Source organism: Melozone crissalis, unplaced genomic scaffold, assembly GCF_028551555.1.
Source record: "Melozone crissalis strain CALT ecotype California unplaced genomic scaffold, PUWL_Pcris_2 ptg000016l_1, whole genome shotgun sequence".
Classification (NCBI taxonomy): Eukaryota; Metazoa; Chordata; class Aves; order Passeriformes; family Passerellidae; genus Melozone; species Melozone crissalis.
Genome location: NW_026535794.1, coordinates 49,315,236 through 49,333,249, shown reverse-complemented (window position 1 = coordinate 49,333,249; position 18,014 = coordinate 49,315,236). Strand labels below are relative to the sequence as shown.

Here is an 18,014-nt window from a genome sequence, read left to right as displayed (position 1 = left end):
GTCAGATTATTATCTGACTGAGAAGGTCTGAGGTGACTTCTTAACAAAGGAAGGCAATTTCACTTATTTTCACATGCTGTGTTTGATGCTACTCAGCATTCTGAGTTGAAAAACTACATTATGTGATACTGGAGTGATGCTGGGCTTTTCTCCTGATTATTTCCACTGGTGTTGCTGTAGCTGGCATCTTTTAGCATTTGGTAACTTGCTCCAGGCACATCCAGCCTCGTAGGAGAGGGTGGAATGAACTGCCAGACTACAGCTTGGATTAATTTTTATCTTCTTACAGATCTGACATATAAGTTTTGGCTCTTCCCACTCTGAAGACACTCCAGTATCTCAACGCTGGGAGACAAGCTGGGGACACGTGGCTGTTTGACACGTGCATGGTGTCTACTGACTGCAGCAAGGTTCCCAAACCTTCACTACTCTCATCCCCTTCCCTTCTGGAGGTGAGTTGCAAGGCATTTACTGAAGGCGTGAGTGAGTACTGCTGTTGTGTCCTGGTGCAGGACACAAAAGTGCACTTTTGTGCATTTCTCTCCCTTCTCTGGGTACCCTGCATGGGATTAATGGAATGATGGGCAGCAGCCAGGTGAGGCCCTCTCCATTTCACTATAGGTTCAGAATAGTTTTGATTACCATCTTCGAAAATTAACTTTGGTCCATTGTTGAGGTGGCTGCAACATCAAATGGCAAAAAGCAAAGACCTGGTCCTTGCCCTGTCACCAGGGGTAGAACACAAGTGCCATTTATAGACACTCTGCTGGTCTCTTTGCTTTCAGCTGGAACCTGTAGCACAGCATTAAAGGGAATATGCTAAAGAATGAAATTAAAAGTAGATGGAGGCACACACAACCATCCTAGGAGGAACCCACATCAGGAGGTGCATTAGCAGAACAGGTTTTGGTGTGCCTGGCTGAATGCCTCTGATCACTTGAAGTGTGCGCCAAGAGCCAGCTAATGCACACCCTGTTGTGGCTCATCACTCACTGTATTCTTCCAGTCTGATTCCATTCAGCAGTCCCCAGTAAAAGCAGGTGCTTGCTTCTAAGGTTAAAGAGAGGTTCCAGGGGTGCAAGGATAATACCTACTACAGCAAACATTTTCCTGCAACACTGCCCTGGCCTCCTGTATATTTGCCCATATTTACTGGTACGCAGATTCTGCTACGTTCATTAACCATGGCAAACTGTCTTCTCTAACTAAGGCTCTCTGAAAGCACATCATGAAAGAAGTGCATTTTTAACTGTGTATTTTAAATAAGAATTGTCTGTCTGTGGGAGTTGGGTTATTTGTATCACCGTAGACAGAAATGATCTCTGTATTTCATAGGACCTTGCTGCTTTGTACCTATTGACTGTTTATTTTTCGTCCATAGGATTACTAATTGCAGCTAGTACCAGACGTTCCTGTCTCCTTTCAGGTTATTGTAGTAGAGGGCATTGTACCAGATGCATGGTTATTCACAGACATGCATTTCCAGCAGCTGAATTGCTGGATCTGCTCTAAATGATCTATGGCAATTACATTTGGCGTTGTACAGCTATAATTTTACTGCATATTAATAGCCACCTAGCAAAGAGGTAAATGCCCTTTTTTCGGCTGGGTGCAGGATGAATGCCTGGATGTATTCAATTGGGTAAAACGACGCCCGGGTTTTAAAAGCATAGCAGCGGTTTCATGTGTCGGAAACGCGTGTGCTGGTGAATTGCCTGTTTCCCTCTGCCTTGATGGTGTGCAGCAAGGCTCCGAGGGAAACATCATCAAGCCAGATCCTAGATAGAGACATGCTGGGCAGGGGAGGGGGAAGGGGATCATGTGCCCCATTTTTAGTGGCTCATCTGCTACCACCCAAAATCTGCTGCAGTCTTTTTTTTTTTTTTTTTTTTTTGTCAAATTTTTTTTACCCCTTTCAGTAGCTTGGCTGATCAGCCTGAAGGCTGTCAGGTTGCACCAGCAAAAATAATAATTAAAACCACCCTCCCCAGACCTTTCACTTAAAGATGTCCTCTGGAGTCAAGGCCCATTTCCTTCCCTCTTTATTTTTCTTTGGGGTCGCGTGTCGGGGGCGATAGGGAGTGGGTGGGAACAAATAACAAGGAATCGGAGGGGATTAACGAGCTCTCTCCTTATTAGCCCCGCTCGGGTGCTTTGTCTCTGTGCTCCTGGCTGAGGATGGGCTGACGGGGGAGGGCTTGAGGGAAGGGGGGGAAACAATGTGACTGGAGGGGTCGGCGTGCGGGAAGCCACAGGCGGGCGGACAGACAGACAGAGCCGCCCCACAGACAGACAGACACGGGCCCAGGCGGGCATCTCGGGCCGTGCGCGGGGCTGGGTGTGGTGGGCTGAGGGCGGGCAGCGCAATGGCGCCGGGGCCGGCGGGTGCTGTGCGGCAGCCGGGGCAGCGGCGCTGAGCGCAGCGAGCGCGGAGCCGGCGAGCGGCGGAGCCGGAGCGCGGCGCTGCCTGCGGTCCGGGGCGCACCACGCTGCGTGGGCGGGGAGAGAGAGAAAGGCAGAGGGAGAGACTCGCAGACAGACAGTAGAGCCCGGGAGCGCGGCAGATAAAGGACGGAGGACAGGGAGAGAGGAGCGAGCCAGAAGGGGAGCCGGGCGGACGGGCGGAGCGGCGGAGCGGGCCGGGACAGCAGAGGAGGCGGCCGGCGGGTCGGGCGGTGCCGCCGCGGCCACCGCGCCCGGGCAGCAGCGCGGCGCGGCGGCGGCGGATCTCCTCCCGCGGCGGAGGCGGAGGAAGAGACCATGTCTTTCAGGAAGACAGTCACTGTACTGTAACAGCAGCGTATCCGCAGCAAAATAAACAAACCGGCCAACCAAAAATACCAAACAAACAAAAATAGCCCGAGCCGCCAAGACGCTGGGGGCAGATCCCGTTTGCAGGCAAGGTAAAAAAAAAAAAAAAAAAAGAAAAAAAGGAACGAAAAAAACCAAAAACAAAACCCAAGGAAGCCAAAGCAGAATCTGTCGACATTTGTGTGGCGTGATGTTCTTTGTTGTCGCGATTTTTTTCTTGTCTATTTTTTTTTCTTCCAGCATGTGTTTTCTGTCATTTCGTTGGAGTCATTCGCCCCATCCCCCCGCCACCTCCCCCCCGCCACCCCTCCCCGTGATCTTTTAATTTTTGAGGTCAGGGCGGCTGGAGCATGTGGAGTGGAGAGAGAGGGAAACAGGAGCTGTGTATGGAACCGGGGCTTGCCTTTATTGCGTGCGATGGGCAATTATTAATAGCGGCTGCAGGATTCCGGCTCTAAGATGTGGTATTTACTAGAGGGGGAGGGAAGAGAAAAGGAAAAAAGGGTGTCGCTCGTAGTGCGGCGGGGCAGGATGCTCTCGGTGCTGGAGCCGGCGCCTCGCACGGGACTGCGGAGCGGCAGCGTGGCGGTGCTGACGGCCAGGTAGGGCGGGAAGGGCTCGGCGCCGAGGGCGGCGGCTTCCCAAAGTTTGGGGCGGCCGGCGCCGCTCGCCAGAGGCGCTGCCGGCGGGAGCGCAGGCGGGTCGGGGTCGGGCGCCGAGGTGAGGTGGCCGGGAGCCGGGCAGGGGCAGCGAGCGCCAGGGAGAGGGGGGTCTGCGGGGAGAGATCGCCCTCCTCCTGGCCGTCATTTTAGCTGAAATGGATCAAGCTCTTTAGGAAAATCTCAACTTTTACTCGCTGGTTTGTGAACGGCATCGCGGCATCCGCTTTCAAAGCCGTGTTTGCTGGAGGGCAAGCCTGGGCTGCTTGGACTGGCATTGTTCTTAAGGGTGGCGATGTGAGGGCAACAGATTTACTTGATGCTTCCTGGGCATCTCTTTTTGCATGCGGTGGAGGAGGATCACGGTCCAGGTGTTCCGGCCGTATCGTTAGGTGTCCCGTTTTCACAAAAAGCAGTTCGTGTTACTCCGCTTGGTGTATTCTGCCTACTTGTCTCGAACGATATCGCTTGTAAATCTAACCCCGACGTGCCCATCTAGCGCAGCCATTGCGCAGCCTTGTTTAATTGCTGTTATTTATTTTGCCTTCATTCGCCGCGTCAGCCGGCGGGGGGGAACACGCTCGGGTTCCGGGTGCATTTTTACGTGCTAGGTGTGTCTCTGCGCTTCCAGGTGTGTGCGGTTTTGCTTAAAACTCATCCCGCCGCCGTGTGACATCGCTGTAAATGTGCCGGGAGGGGGAAACAAAAGCGTTAGAGAGCCACACGAGTGTCTGTGCATCACCTGTTTGACTTCTCTGCCATTGCGATGCTGAGCCAGATGCATGCCCGGTGCGCGTTCTTCTAAATGGCATATGCACATTTTAGGCAAGTACAAAGCAATTGAGGCTGAGGGTGATGGGGAGGGGGTAAAAAAAAAACCAAAAACAACCGAACCAAAACGGTACTGTAAACTGATCTGCAACTTTTTCAATCGCATAATTTAACTGCACGCTGATTTTGTTTTAGCAGTCTTCGTCACGGATCGAGGCAAGTTTGTGTGCACAATTGGGCTTGCAAATTGCTAATCTCGCACTGACTTTGCCTCTCAGCTCCCAGCTGGGCATGGTTACCTTGAGAGCTGTGGTATCAGCACTATCAGAGCATGCTCCGGTGGGGAGATCGGGTGTGTTCTATTTTTAATACTATTTAATGAAGATGCTTCTCACTCTGCAATATACGAAGCATAATGGAAGAGCAGAGCGATGATTGGTTATGGATACTGGAAAAGGAAAAATGCAAAGGTAAAAACGGAAATCCCTCAAATATTTCTATTACATTAATGAAAGAAAATGCAGCTGTGCAGAGAGGGGATTGATTAGCTCATTTTAAGCTGAAGAGTTTTGTGGTGTCTAGGATGCTTTTTTTTTTTAAGTTCTTCTAAAAAGTTGCATGGAGCAAACTGGATAGATTATTTTGTGCTATTGGTCTTATTCTATGTGGGCATGCTTAAGTTGAAGAATATTCCATTTTATTTATTTTTTTAATAGTGAAGCATCTTACAGTGGAGTAGCGCTGAGGAACATCTTTTAAATATTTAATTTTTTTTTTGTGGTAACCAGTTTGAATGATTGGCTCTATTTACTTGCTTATTGGTAGCCTCCTAAAGCGGGAGTTTTGAGTTTTTATTCCTTGCAGTTGAAACTTAATTCAGTTGATATTAAAAATCATTGTTGCATGCAATGCTCACAGAATGCAAGCGGCTGTAAATCTCTTGTGAAGTGTGAAGGAAAATACCTATAGATAAATACAGTGTATACCACTTGGCGAGAACCATGGAGAGATACTTTTGAAAACTGCCCTGTTATGTTCCGTGTACTTGTAGTCCGAAATGTGTTTATCAGCTATTTGAAAGAATCCACACACTTAGAATCATGTAGAGGAAATCGCCTCGATTAAAGATGTCTTCTGTAAAACAACTGTATTTTCTCTCTGTTGTCTGCAGTTTTACAGGATGGTGGTCTAAGAAACAGCTGAGTACCCCTCCTGCAAAATCCTTTTTCCAAGCAATTATTTGTTTTTGCTATGTGCTAGTCATTTTGACTGCCCCTGGGCTAAGTGTGCAAGAGAGGATTGCTCAGACGAGTGTTGCACCACATCGTACCCATGAAGGAAAAATTACATAACCGTGATAGAGGAGATGCAAAGAGATTTTTAATACAGGTGTAATTATAGTTCTCAGACAGGAAGAAAACAGTGCAAAAGTAACTTTGAAACTTCATTCTGTTGGAGGAAAACTGTGGGCCAAATCATGTTTTCCTGATGGTGCTGCTTTTCCTGTGGGGTTTACTGGGGTTATTTGCATGATTACAGTAACTAGACTTGGCCTGATAAATCACTGTTATTAAACAGAATTTCAGACAGTACATAAAAGAAACCTGAGAAGCTTTAAAATCTGCTGTGTTCTTGACTTCCTCACAGGTTATGATTTTGAATAACTAACTTTAAACTTGGAATGAATGGGGGGGAGGAAAAGTGTACTAATTCTAGGATGGCTTACTTACAGTCTGTCTTGTGTCCTGCAGGCATTGGTCTCACTGCAGTCAGTGGGAGCTTTAAAATTGGCTCCATGGTTTAATCAGTGCTAAAGACAGACACCGGGACAAATTTTCAGCAGCTGAAAATTGATGTAGTTTCTTTGGTCTTAAGGACAGTGTAGACTTGCACCAGCTGATGATAACACCTCTCTGCGTATAGCACACAAGATCTGTAACTTGCATTGAATGGTATTACCAATTTTGTTGGCATTAATTTCAGAGTAGGAAAATTATTTTGGCAGACTGGCAAATCCTTGTTTATAGGGACTGCTCACGAATGAGCGGCTTGATCCTGTGAGTGCTCCCAGCCTAATTTCCTTGATAAGTTTCAAAGCTACATGTGTGTAAGCTTCATGATTATTTAAAGGAAATGCTATTGATGTTAAGTAATCTCTTTTCAAAAATATCTTTTCAGATTGGCCAGTTGAGAAGTAATGTAACTACCATGCAATAAACTTGCAAAATCCATTTGTCCCCTGCTTATTCATTTATTAGATTTGAAGTTCTGTATTAATGTTCTTAGCAGGTAGTAAGTCAAGCAAATGGGTCCCTTTTTCTTCTAGAAGATTGAAACATTCATCAAACAAGTAATACATGGCAAAGTCTCTGTGCATTCCAATGGAGAGCACTCGGTTCTGAAGATTTAAAATACTGTGTATGAATATCTGTGTGGTAACATGCATTTCTAGGATACATTCTATTTTGATGACAAACTGCACTCCAGGTAAGTTAGATTTTCCCTAATTCGAGTTGGGTAAATTGAATTGCAGATAAATTATGCAAACCATGTGAGGTCATGCATCTGGTTTTTGACAGTCATCAAGTGAGACCTATTCTGGTCTCCAGGCTTGTAACTGGGTCACCCCTGGATTGTAAGTTTCCCTGATTAATTGCTGGTGTTTGTTTTGTTTTCTTATTTTTCTACTTGATACATGAAATACTGATTTTCAAAAACATGTAGATGTAAATAAGTTTACATGTTTGTTTGTAACTATCAAAGTACTTTATTTTTACATAGTAATTTAATGGTAAGCCCTTCTAAACAAGGAAGTAACTTCAGAACAAGTGCAAATAATGACTCGTTTCTGGTTTGTTTGTTTGTTTGTTTGTTTTAATAAATTTAACCTGCCTATAAATTCGTGTAGACCTACTGCTTGCTGTTCGTGGACAGAATGTGTTTTTCTTAAGAAGGAGGCTTAAACCCAAATCAGAGGAACAGCCACTATGGCTTGCATGAGTATGCTGGTGTTCTCACATACCCAGACACACACATTATTAGAGAAATGAAAAAGACAATACACCATAAAACTACAATACTTTCAGTTTTAATCAAAACTAATTTTTTTTAGTAAATAACATCTGTGATGGATTCTAGCCAATTCCTCATTTGTTGCTGAAGGTCCAGACTGCTTAGTTGGAGGACTTCACAGCTGCTTAGATGTTTGAAGTGACTCTAGTTTCAGGCTTCATGTTTTCTCATATGTTGGTTTTACAGTAGGCAAGCTGTATGATTGGGTAAATTGAAATTCTTTAGCTTACCTTAGTTTATGAGAGCACATAAATAATCTGCGTTAACGCTTAATGTGTGACATAGACAGTCCAAAGTTAGGAATTGGATTGATGCCAGGGGAGGAGCACTGGAGTTCTCTGTCACCTTTCAGGAAAATGCCACAAGCAAACACTTCCTTAATGTCCTGCCACAGCTGCCCTCTTCCACCTGGTAGTAATCTTGCTGGTATTTATAACTTTTTCCTTTTTCACTGTTGTAGTTTCCAGGCTTTCAGGTAATCCACCACCAGCACGCTTCTTTTCGGTTCCTTGGAAAAAGTTGTTATGGAAGCGGTCTCCTTTCATTCAGATGTACAATTTTTTAGTCACATGGTGGGATCTTTAAACTGTGTTTGATCATTCTAGAGTCCAGAATAGGTAATGAGATGTTGTATGAAAATGATACGTCAGTTTTTTTGTCCTTTTTTCCCCCTGGCTATTACACGTAAATTCCCTGTTACCGAGAGGAAAAAGCAGACTAAACACAGAGAGAAATACGTAAACAAGAAGTAAACAAAATTGCTTTTTACAAGAGTGGGCTCGTGATGACTGTTTACATGAGCTAATTGCAGCTGTGGTAAACGTGGTCTGTGGAAGCACTAAGGAGGTGGCTGGGTTAGTGCTGAAGGAGGATGCGAAGCGCGACAGAGCGATCATGTCGTATATCATGACTAAGCTGAAATGCAGAAGCCATAGTTAGGCAGTGACAGCTGGGAATTTGAAATGTGTGATTTGGATATCCAATGGCTTTGTGAAGCAGGGGTTTAGAATACTTGCTAGTTACTGGCAGTGTGTGGAGGCAGTAACCATGTAAGGATGTTTTTAGGGCAGACATTCGCATAGCATATGCTGAAGTATGTAAGGTGAGAAGTGCATTTTTATAAGTGAAAGAAAATGTTCACAGGGAAATTGGGACACTTAGGGATCAGGTCAGATGTCTGATCTTGACCTTTTAAGGCCAAGAGTCACAGATTACAAAGAGTAGTACCATGAGAAAGCAAAGTCCTAAAAAAGTGTTTTTGTAATTGAATGCTTTCTGCCATATTCATAATTTAGTCTTGGACAATACTATAATTTATTTATGAGCTGTTTATACAGCACCTGTGTTAAAATTCTAGAAGCTTGGTAACAACTTCCAACTGATGAAACTGCCTTTTTCCAAAATTAGATGCCTTCAAGTCAAAGGAAAACTTAAATGGTTGGCAGAATGGTGTGACAAAAAAATAGCAATTAAGAAAAACCTCAGCAAATACTCCCACCCTCCCTCCCCCACAATTAAATGCCTTGTTTTTTGATTTCTCAAAGTTTTTGTCTTCTGTTTGCAATCTCTGCTAAAACATAAAAAGCAAATATATACAAATCACCTCCTTTCAAGCTTCTGTTTATCCCAATTTTTACAGCCATGCAGCAATAATTTTTACTGGATTCATAAAATCATCAGATCCAGTTTTATGTTCTAGGATTTGAACTCTGTCATCAAAAGCATGCCTGAACAGCTAATAATTTCGTGAGTAATGAATCCTGTTGCAGTATTTGTATTTTTATTGCCTCATGAGTTGTAGTCTTCCTGTGCTTTCAATACAGAAAACACTTTCTAAGTTTTCATAATTAAATATCAATCAGAATGTGCTGCTTTTCCTCACAGGGAGTGCATGCATCTTGGGTTTGGTGACCTGCAGAGCTTCTCGTGGTGTAATGCTTTTTTCTTGTGAAGAGAGTTACCACAATTTGTTCCTGTGTAAAGAGGGATGGCAAGGCTTCTCAGTAGATTGAAGCCAATGAAGATAAACTGTAGTGATTAGAAGCATTTTAGCAATACAATTAAATTATTATTAATTAGTATGGAATGTTCAACTATATATTTGATTCAATGAGAAGTTTTGCGGGGGTGCAAACTTCAGTGGTGCTGATACTCTCATGTGAAATAGGTACAGCATGATGGTCTTCTGAAGAATATGCCTACTTTGTGCTTTTTGGGTGTTTGTGCCATTGAAATTTATTTGAAGTTCCTGAAAGTAAATCATAAATTGTGGTGGTACAAACTATACCTTGAGGTTTTTCCATTTTCAAGTCACTATTCTGTTTTCAGATACTTTGCCATTGGCAAAACATTTAGGACAGTTTAAATGATGCTGCTTAATACATTGTAAAGTATTTGTCATGGAGTCAGAAATGTTTATGGTGTCATAAAAGCTTTGAGGGAAACACATCAAATAAATTGGTCCACTCTAAAGGTTCACTACAGATTTTAATGTAAGCCCAGGAAATGTCTGATAGCTTTATAATTTGTGTACTTTATAAACTATGAAATCCGAAGTGAGAAAGTCTGACTTTCATGCTTTCAGGTTTTGTTCCTTTAGGAAAAATTCAGAGCTTTCTTCTACAAAGTATAAAAAACAAGGGAAATTCTGACCATTTATCTGTAAGGAAAGCCTAATGAGTGACTTAGGGCATCCTAAAGTGCCGTATTTCATAATGCATGGGACTGTGAGCATCTGGAAATGGCAATGAAACTATGTTTGATCCAGGTATGGTTTTTGGGGAAGCTTTAATTCATCAGAAATGAGCTTAAGTTGAAAAACATAATGTATTTACTAGGTTTGTGTGTCTCAGTATGCTTTTCCACTACAGTGTAGCAGTCTGTTCTGCAACAGAGCAGCAAAATGGACTGAGAGCTATGGCAAGCAGCATAAGAATCCCGTTAGACTCGGAAAACAATGAATTATTACTGAGGGATAATGCAACTTTTGTTTAATCTATGTACTGTTGAAAAAGACTGCATTTGAAAGAAGTCCTTGAATGACCTGCTTCTTCAAATAACCCTCTCAAAATCGGTGGCTGAGATAAGGGAGTGGCGGGGTGAGGACATAATGGAGGATTAGCCGTAGTAGTGTGCTTGTGATGTGAAGTCAGGTTAAGGGGCATCAGAAGTAGGAGGACAGATTCCCTGAAGATTAAGTAACTGGAATTTTGGATAATGCAGAGAAAATATATAGATGTGTAGCTTCTTTTCAGTATCATTTGTTTTCTGATAAAAAAAATAACTCCTTATGCATGCGTTGTGATGTGCAACTTTGGGTAGACGATCAGGACGAAATGACTACTCCTCTGCAATCACACCTAATCTCACTAAATCTGAGGTTACAGGGGCTGTAAATGATCTACATCTTCTGATTTTTGCTATTTCAGAATTGCTCCTCTCTGCCACCTATCTGGCAGGAGAGAAAGGAAGATAACAAAATTGTTGCCAAGGTCTGAGGGCAGCTCCGTGACAGTGTGGGCTAAAATGGGACTTCTTAGCTTGGCTTAATATCAGTGAGGAAAAACTGGTGGGTGAGTCTTGGGGAGACATGCAGGATCCTGGGTTCCGTGGTACGTAGTCAGTTCTTCTCAGAAAATAAATTGGTTTCTATCCTTGGTACCTCTTCTCTTGGCATGGCAGTACCTCATAAGTTAGTCAGGTATTTGCTGGAATAGTGTGATGTGCCCTGTGACTACATAAATCCCCACCTTTCCATAGAGGGCTTTCTGATGATGGGGAGGGATTGGTAGGAAAGAGCAGATTGAGACACAAATCTCAATGCAGCACCTCAGCTGCCTGTGGTTGTGCTGCCGGTAGCCCTGTGGGGATGGTCTGTGGTTCCACAGCCACCCTGTCCACTCGCTCGTTGTCGCTTTGGTTTCCGCAATGCGGGAGGAAGATGCGGCAGGCACCTACCTCTCAGAGCCCACGGATTCCTTTGATGTGTTTGTTACTCCTCAGGGTTTGGTTTGTTTTTTTTTGTTGTTTTTTTTTTTTCCCCAGGAAGTAGACCACAGAACATCATTCGTACTCACGAAGGCTAATTGCAATTTTTCCTCTACAAATCTTTTCTTGGAGAGCTGTGTGTTCAAAGAACTGCTGCTAACTATTTTCTGTGCTACAGTGATGCTCAATGTCCAGGCAGTAAGTGCCGAAAAGTAGATTTTTTTTTTTTTGGTACCTGTTCCTGTTTGTATTTGTTTGATAACATACACTTGTGTCTTTATTAATGTTGTCAGGCACGTCAAAGCCATCTGTAATAAAACTGCATCGGGAGAAGAGCATGTCAGAAAACGTGATAGTAAAATATCGATGCTTCGTAACAAAACTTTTTTATTGATTAAACACTACAGTTTCAATATGAGGAAAATTGAAATCAGTTCTAATTATTTCAGGACTTTGAGAGCAATTCCAGTGAGCCCTGAGTCTTTGGCTTGCCTATAAAATGACAGCAGACTGAGCAATTTAGTGGTATATTACGAGAAAATTCCATGGCATGGGAATGTGTTTGCTAGGTTTGCATTGACTGAGATTGTAACAAAAGAGGAGCGTAAGTGACCCTCGTATTTCTGGTGCATAGTTGAATATTCTCCTGGAATCTGTCATTTTTTACCCATACTCAGTAGTTGGAATGAGGCTGGCATATGATGTAACATACCAGTGGTCCTCAGAACATCAGCTACATGTACGAGCAATTTCAATGTCTATTCACTGCCAGACAGATGATTTTAATAAAAGGATTTCAGGGGCTCCGTTCCTGACCTAAGATGGTTTATTTTGGGACCAGTAACTTGACATAGCATTGTACTATAAAATCCAAAAAAACAGAGATAATTTCAAGTAGGTTTGCCACCTCAGCAGAGAAAATAAAAAATATGGAGGGTAGCTAATGTTATATTCTTTTGTCAAAGCTGAATGTGTGAAGTAAAGAATACTGAAGTTAGGAGACTTACTATGTCCCTAGGTGTAACATAAACAAGGGATTTTCATAAAAATTGGTCCATAGCCCTGATTTGAACCTTGCTGGATGTGCAGGAAGAGAAATATTGGAGGAATTCACCACAGTCCCAATATAAACTCTTTTCTTGTTCTGCTTCTTGACACTGAATTTCAAGCAGTCACTGGCATGGATGTCTCTGCCTGTTTTTTTGGCTGTTTTGACACTTTCATCAGTTGTCTCTGTTCTGCTCCGTATACTCTCTGGCCATTCTTCATACCGAGCCTTTGCTTTTTTTTTAAGTTGTGCCCCTTATGCAAACTTTACTTTGTTAAACTGGCCCTTCTGGCTTTTCTTGGGTTTTCATAATTTGTTCACATTTTCTAGCTTTTTTTTTACTTGCCTTCTTCTATGTCAGGTATTTGCCCCTGTTTGAAAGAGATGAAACCTTTGATTTAACAGTCATATAGTACTGCGATTTTTAAAAGAGCCTTTCTTGGTAGTGTTTTTGACATTTAGTTTATAAATATGCATGCTATATAAAACATACTATTATTATTCAGGATTTCCCAGTTCCCAAATCTCTCGGATTTTGTTCTGGTATCTCTTAAGGAGAGATGCCGCCAGGTCTGATTGCATTTGTGAAACAAAATTTTTATGGTGAAAGCCAGAAGACCCTGTGCTTTTGAACTTCATGTATGGAGCTCCTGTTGGCATATCTGGGTCCCTTTGGGGCCTCCATCCAAATTCAGTAAGCTCCATAGAATTGTGTATGTATTTGATGCTCCTGGAAAATGTGTGTCCTGTACTCTCTATCTATTTATTTAGATTATTTTGGTTTTCTGGGATTAGCAGTATATTCAATAATTTTTTCTCTGTTGCCTAGAAAATAAAGTGTAATGGGAATGACTCAGAATAAATACCTTTAACAGTGTTTTTTGTTGTCAAAGACTTATGTGTTGGCTCTCTTACCTTTAAGATGGACTTCTGTCTATGTTGTGAGCACCATAGCACCTAAAACAGTATGTTGGATGCAGTTTGCTGTGTTGCTGGGTTGTACGATGAAAGAAGGAGAAAATTACCAGAGTTCTTATGTATGAAGAATTATTTTGTATTTCATGTCTGTACAATTGTTGAATAAGCTTGGAAACTGCACCAAAAGCTGAACACTATATATTCTTCTTGTACCTCTGATTATCATGATGTCATGGCCACAGATCCTGGTAAAAACTGGAGGAAACTGATTGATTGTAGAGATTGTTACCAACTGAGGCAGCTAGCTGTCCACATTTGAGGACCTATACTAAATACATGATCCATATATTTTTTGTGAAATGCATATGTAGTAGCTCCTCCTAAAGACAGAAGTAAAGGAACTGTCGGCTGAAATTTCTCACTCTTGTGTTTGAAGGAACATGGTTTGCTGCCATCATCTGAAAGCTGAAATGTATTTTCTCCTATATTTTGTTCCTTTTTTTTTCTTGCTGCTGAGATATAGCAGGAGAGTTGCCTATATTCAGCTGCCAATTACAGATTCAATTCAGTTATTTTGTTTTTCAGTAATCTGATTGCCGTTAGTGCCTAGATCACTAATTGTTCACTGTGCTCTGTCAGTTTATTATGCAAGTAGCATTCTGAAATGAAACCTAATAAAGAAATGATGGCAACAGTCTGAACAGATGAGGCATAGTAGTTATGAACTGATTTTTTGTTTCTTTTAATGGGTTAATTTCCAGACTGGTGGGCAGTCAACTTGGTTATCTCTCAAGTAGCATGAGTTGAAGGAATTTCTTAGCTTTCAAGCACTAAATTCTGTTGTGTGGAGTCATTCTATTTTTTTAGAGGGATGTCGTGTTAATAAGCTGTTTATTCCACAAATAATGGTGCCTATGCTTTTCTCAGTGTCCTTGGTGGTAATTTAATTCTTGAATTCAATTGTTTGCCAAGGAGATGATTTGTGATTTTTAAAAGCATGAGTGCAAATGCCTGTAGTACCACAGACTTGGAATGCAGTGAGAGGACCTTCTTTTTTTCACATAGCTTAGGTTTAATTTGACTGACTCTTGTTTTTATGGACTTGATTCTAGAATCTTAATCCTTGTAAATAAATGCATGAAAATATTAGCCCATATAACCTTATTGATGCAACTCAGTCAAATATGCAGCAGGATCCTGTTTCTGTAGCTGGAAGCAGGTATGGCAGAAAATTCTTCCAAAATGTGCATCTCCATATTTTGTGGGCTCAAAAGTTCAAGATCTAGCATTTGTATTACTGAGCAAACTAAGTTGGAATTTTCCCCAAATGACTGCATTATCAGTGTGCTGCTCAACTGCCCTTCCAGTGCAGTGGATAGGAAACAACAGGATTGGATTTGGAAGACAGAGAGGCATAACACTTGTTTTCATCTTTCTGCTAAATTCAGACATTGAAGTGGGTGAACTCCTGATACATGGTATGGAAAGGTGCTAGAAAAGTAATGTTAATTGTGTTTAAAGTTTGTCCTTTAGCCCAGTAGAATGACTACAGATGCAAGATGCAGTCTTGACCACCCCCACTCTTGTGCTCACTAGTGTCAATGAAGAAAAACTTTATTGTTGAAAACTTATTCTTTTCCTGGCATTTCTGTAAAAGCAAGAAATGGGAAAAACCAACAAGTAAATTCTCAAACTTAAGATGAGGAGGATGACACTGGGCTGCTGCTGATGGCTGGCTGTGAAGTGTGTGCATGGGGAAATGGGCTGGGAGTGCTCATGGACCTCTGGAGACCTGTTCCTCTCAGCCCTGCGTGGGCTGGCTATAGGTGATGGGTGTGGTGGTCATAAAATGCCTGTTTAGTTCAAGAAGCAAAAGGAGACCCTTTTATAAACTAGTCTGCCAAGAGAGGATGTGTTCACTGAGTTCCAAGTGGAAAAACGGGACTGCTGCCTTTTGAAGTATTTTGTGGTAGTGTCAGTAAAATACTATGACATGTTTGGTGGGGTTTTGTTGGGTTTTATTTCAGGAAGGGGCAGATTTTCAGTACTTCCAAATGCTTTTCTGAGGTTATTTGGATAATTTAAGGTTATTCTTTTTCAGTGAAGGCTTTTAATAATCTTTATGTCTTTAGAAGAGGCCTTTCTAATAGTGGGAATAGCTACAAATTCAAGTGCTACAGATAATATAAGTTGACAAGTTCTATAGCATAATAATGTTGTCAGAAAACCCAGCAGCATTCTCCAAAAATACATTTTCCAGTAGTAAAAGCAGATATATGGGGGGGTTGTGAGTGAGAAGCATGAAGCTTTTCCAAGAGGAGAGTGGTCTGCCATGAGACAGTAAGTTGCAGAAAGATGTGAGAACAATGAAAATTCCCTTTGTTCAAGGGTTTGGTGGTTTTGGGGTTTTTTTTGTTTGGTTGGGGTTTTTTTGGGGTTTTTTGAGTTTATTTTTGTTTTTGCTTTGTTTTCTTCCAATCTTCCAAACTTAGTCCAGCAATCCAGCAATGAATTTCCCTTCCTCACGTTCAGCTTTAGAAAGCATGAATGTCCCTCTGGAAGGAGAATAGGCAGCTTGCCATTTCTCATCACTGTGAAACTTTGTAAGGAAGATGAATTTAGGAAGTGAATAGAGGAAGAAAACAGTACAAAAGGAACTGCTTTTAAACAAAAGATACACTTTTGTCACCATTTGCAGTGCTCAATGAAAACTAAGCTGTCCAACCTTTAACTGTGGTGACCCAAAATATGTCTGCACAGTGTGCTGGCAGCTGTATATGTATTAGGCAGTGAAGATAAAACCCACGTTATAAATGAGTAGTCCCAGCAAGGCTTTGGAAAGCACTTGGAGTGAATTCTAAGTTGGGTAAGGAAAGCAGGCTTGGGGGGAAATTGAACTGCTTGCCCTTCCTGATTGCCATGTTCAGCTTGCATTGATACCCCATAATGTCCCATTGATACCCCATATCACAGTGGGGCTGTGGCTGAGGTCCTCAAGGTACCCCGGAGAATTGCTCCTGCTTGTGAGGAGCCATAAGAGATGGTTTCAGGCATGTAGCCGCTGCTAATCAGGCTAGTAAAAGCAACGTGAAAAATAGCAGTCTGCTTTCAATACTGCATTTGCTGTAAATAACTAAAATGCCATCAGTTTACTGTTTAGATGCTGATGTGGTTACCTGGTTTTCCCCATCTTTATGGCCAGTTTTATGGTGCAGGCTTGCATGCTGCTTATTTCTTAATTCATTTCTCTTAAGGAGGTAGTGAGTCTGAGCCATCATTATAAAAGGCTTGTAAGTGCTGTCTCAGTCTAGTTAGACTTACAACAAAATGGATCCTATTGACAGAGTTTTGCATAAATAAAAGCATTTGTCTTTCATTGTCTTTCACTTTCCTACCTACTGTCTTGTATTAGTAGTTCCTGAAACACTTTCCTCTAGAGGCTGCATTCTAATTCTAATATGCTTCAGGAGGTCAATATGAAAGAAGCATAGAAAGTTTTTCCTGGTTGTTACGACTCTTGTTAAAAATGCTGATGCCCAAGGTTTCTTATTACGTGCCCTGCATCTTTGTGTATATAGGCAAAATAATTTTTTAAAATATTCTTCAGTTTTGTTGGTGGCTCATTTTCATGCACAAGCATTCACTGCCTGCCTCAGAAGTGTCTGTTACAAAGGGAGCAGTGGAGAATGCAAAGTGCTGGAGAATGATGGCCATGTATCTGGGAAAGGGGGTGCTGGTTGCCCATCTAGCTCTTATTTTGACCAACTTCATTATGTATTTAGCCTCTGCATTCCTCAGTGTCCTCACCTGGAAGGAAATACTGACTTTTTGTACTTACTTTCCCTTGGATCTTTTTTTCCCCTCCCCATTAATTAGAGACGATGGCATTTTAGAGCCTTTTATTATAAAGAGACGCAGTAGGAATATTCACTTTGCCTCTGTTGGGCTTATATTGGCATACACAATCAAGTCATGACACCTTCACAAGTTATTTGTGTGCAGCCCTGGAATCTTTAGCCAATTTGAAGACCCTCGCTTTCCTTTGGCTGCAGTTACACTCTGCTGTCACTGTTGGGTATTACAGACTTTACTTACTGGTTCTTTTCCGGACAAATAATGTGATAGCATGTTTCTCTTTCAGCAGGTGATAATGTTGAAGAATTTAAACAGGTGTAAACAAAGATAATTTGAAAAATAAAGTCTCAACCATGTGAAAACTTAAGAGACAGAGCTTGAAAGAATTAAGAGATTTCTTTTAGCTGGCTGATTTCATATTTCAAGTCTAGAAACATGTGTTAATATTTAGCATATATTTAGGGTTAGTTGTAGCCAGGATAGATTTAAAAAAAAAAAAAAAAAAAACCACCAGAAAAAACAATACCCACGATTGTTTGAACCTGATGATAAGTGCAAGTAATTAGAGCACATCCAAAACCACCGGATTTAAGTATTGCAAACATCTGTCACCTATGTAGGCAGCTTTTTATTTTGCAGGTGAAAGTTCAATAGGCAAAACATTTTGAGGGAGAAGTTTTTGAAAATGTTACGAAGTAGATATGACCTGTTTTTTTCTAGGCATGTGAATCCCCCTCTAGTGCCTTTTTTTTAATTTTTGTGTAGAATGTATAATAGGTCACCCCCTTTTATTAAGCAATAATCCTCTGTGATAAGTTCCTTTCAATCTTTATACACAACTAGCTCTTCTGATACAGCTGTGATTCTAAAATAATCAGTATTGAAATTGGAGT

At 41.8% G+C, this 18,014-nt stretch overlaps 1 protein-coding gene across 19 annotated transcripts in view; it reads left to right on the top strand.

The window, feature by feature from the left end:
* Positions 1 to 314: 314 nt before the first annotated feature.
* ARPP21 (cAMP regulated phosphoprotein 21) overlaps positions 315 to 18,014 on the top strand; it is a 142,793-nt gene continuing 125,093 nt past the window's right edge. For 6 of the 19 annotated variants that reach the window (XM_054273296.1, XM_054273310.1, XM_054273306.1 and 3 more), the window contains exon 1: positions 2,691 to 2,903. The gene's annotated coding sequence lies outside the window, so the exon portion shown is untranslated. Of the gene's footprint in view, positions 453 to 2,690; positions 2,904 to 3,162; positions 3,414 to 3,510; positions 3,532 to 4,434; positions 4,712 to 18,014 lie in introns of those variants that run through there. The other 13 variants (XM_054273302.1, XM_054273300.1, XM_054273299.1 and 10 more) reach the window with 7 other exon arrangements.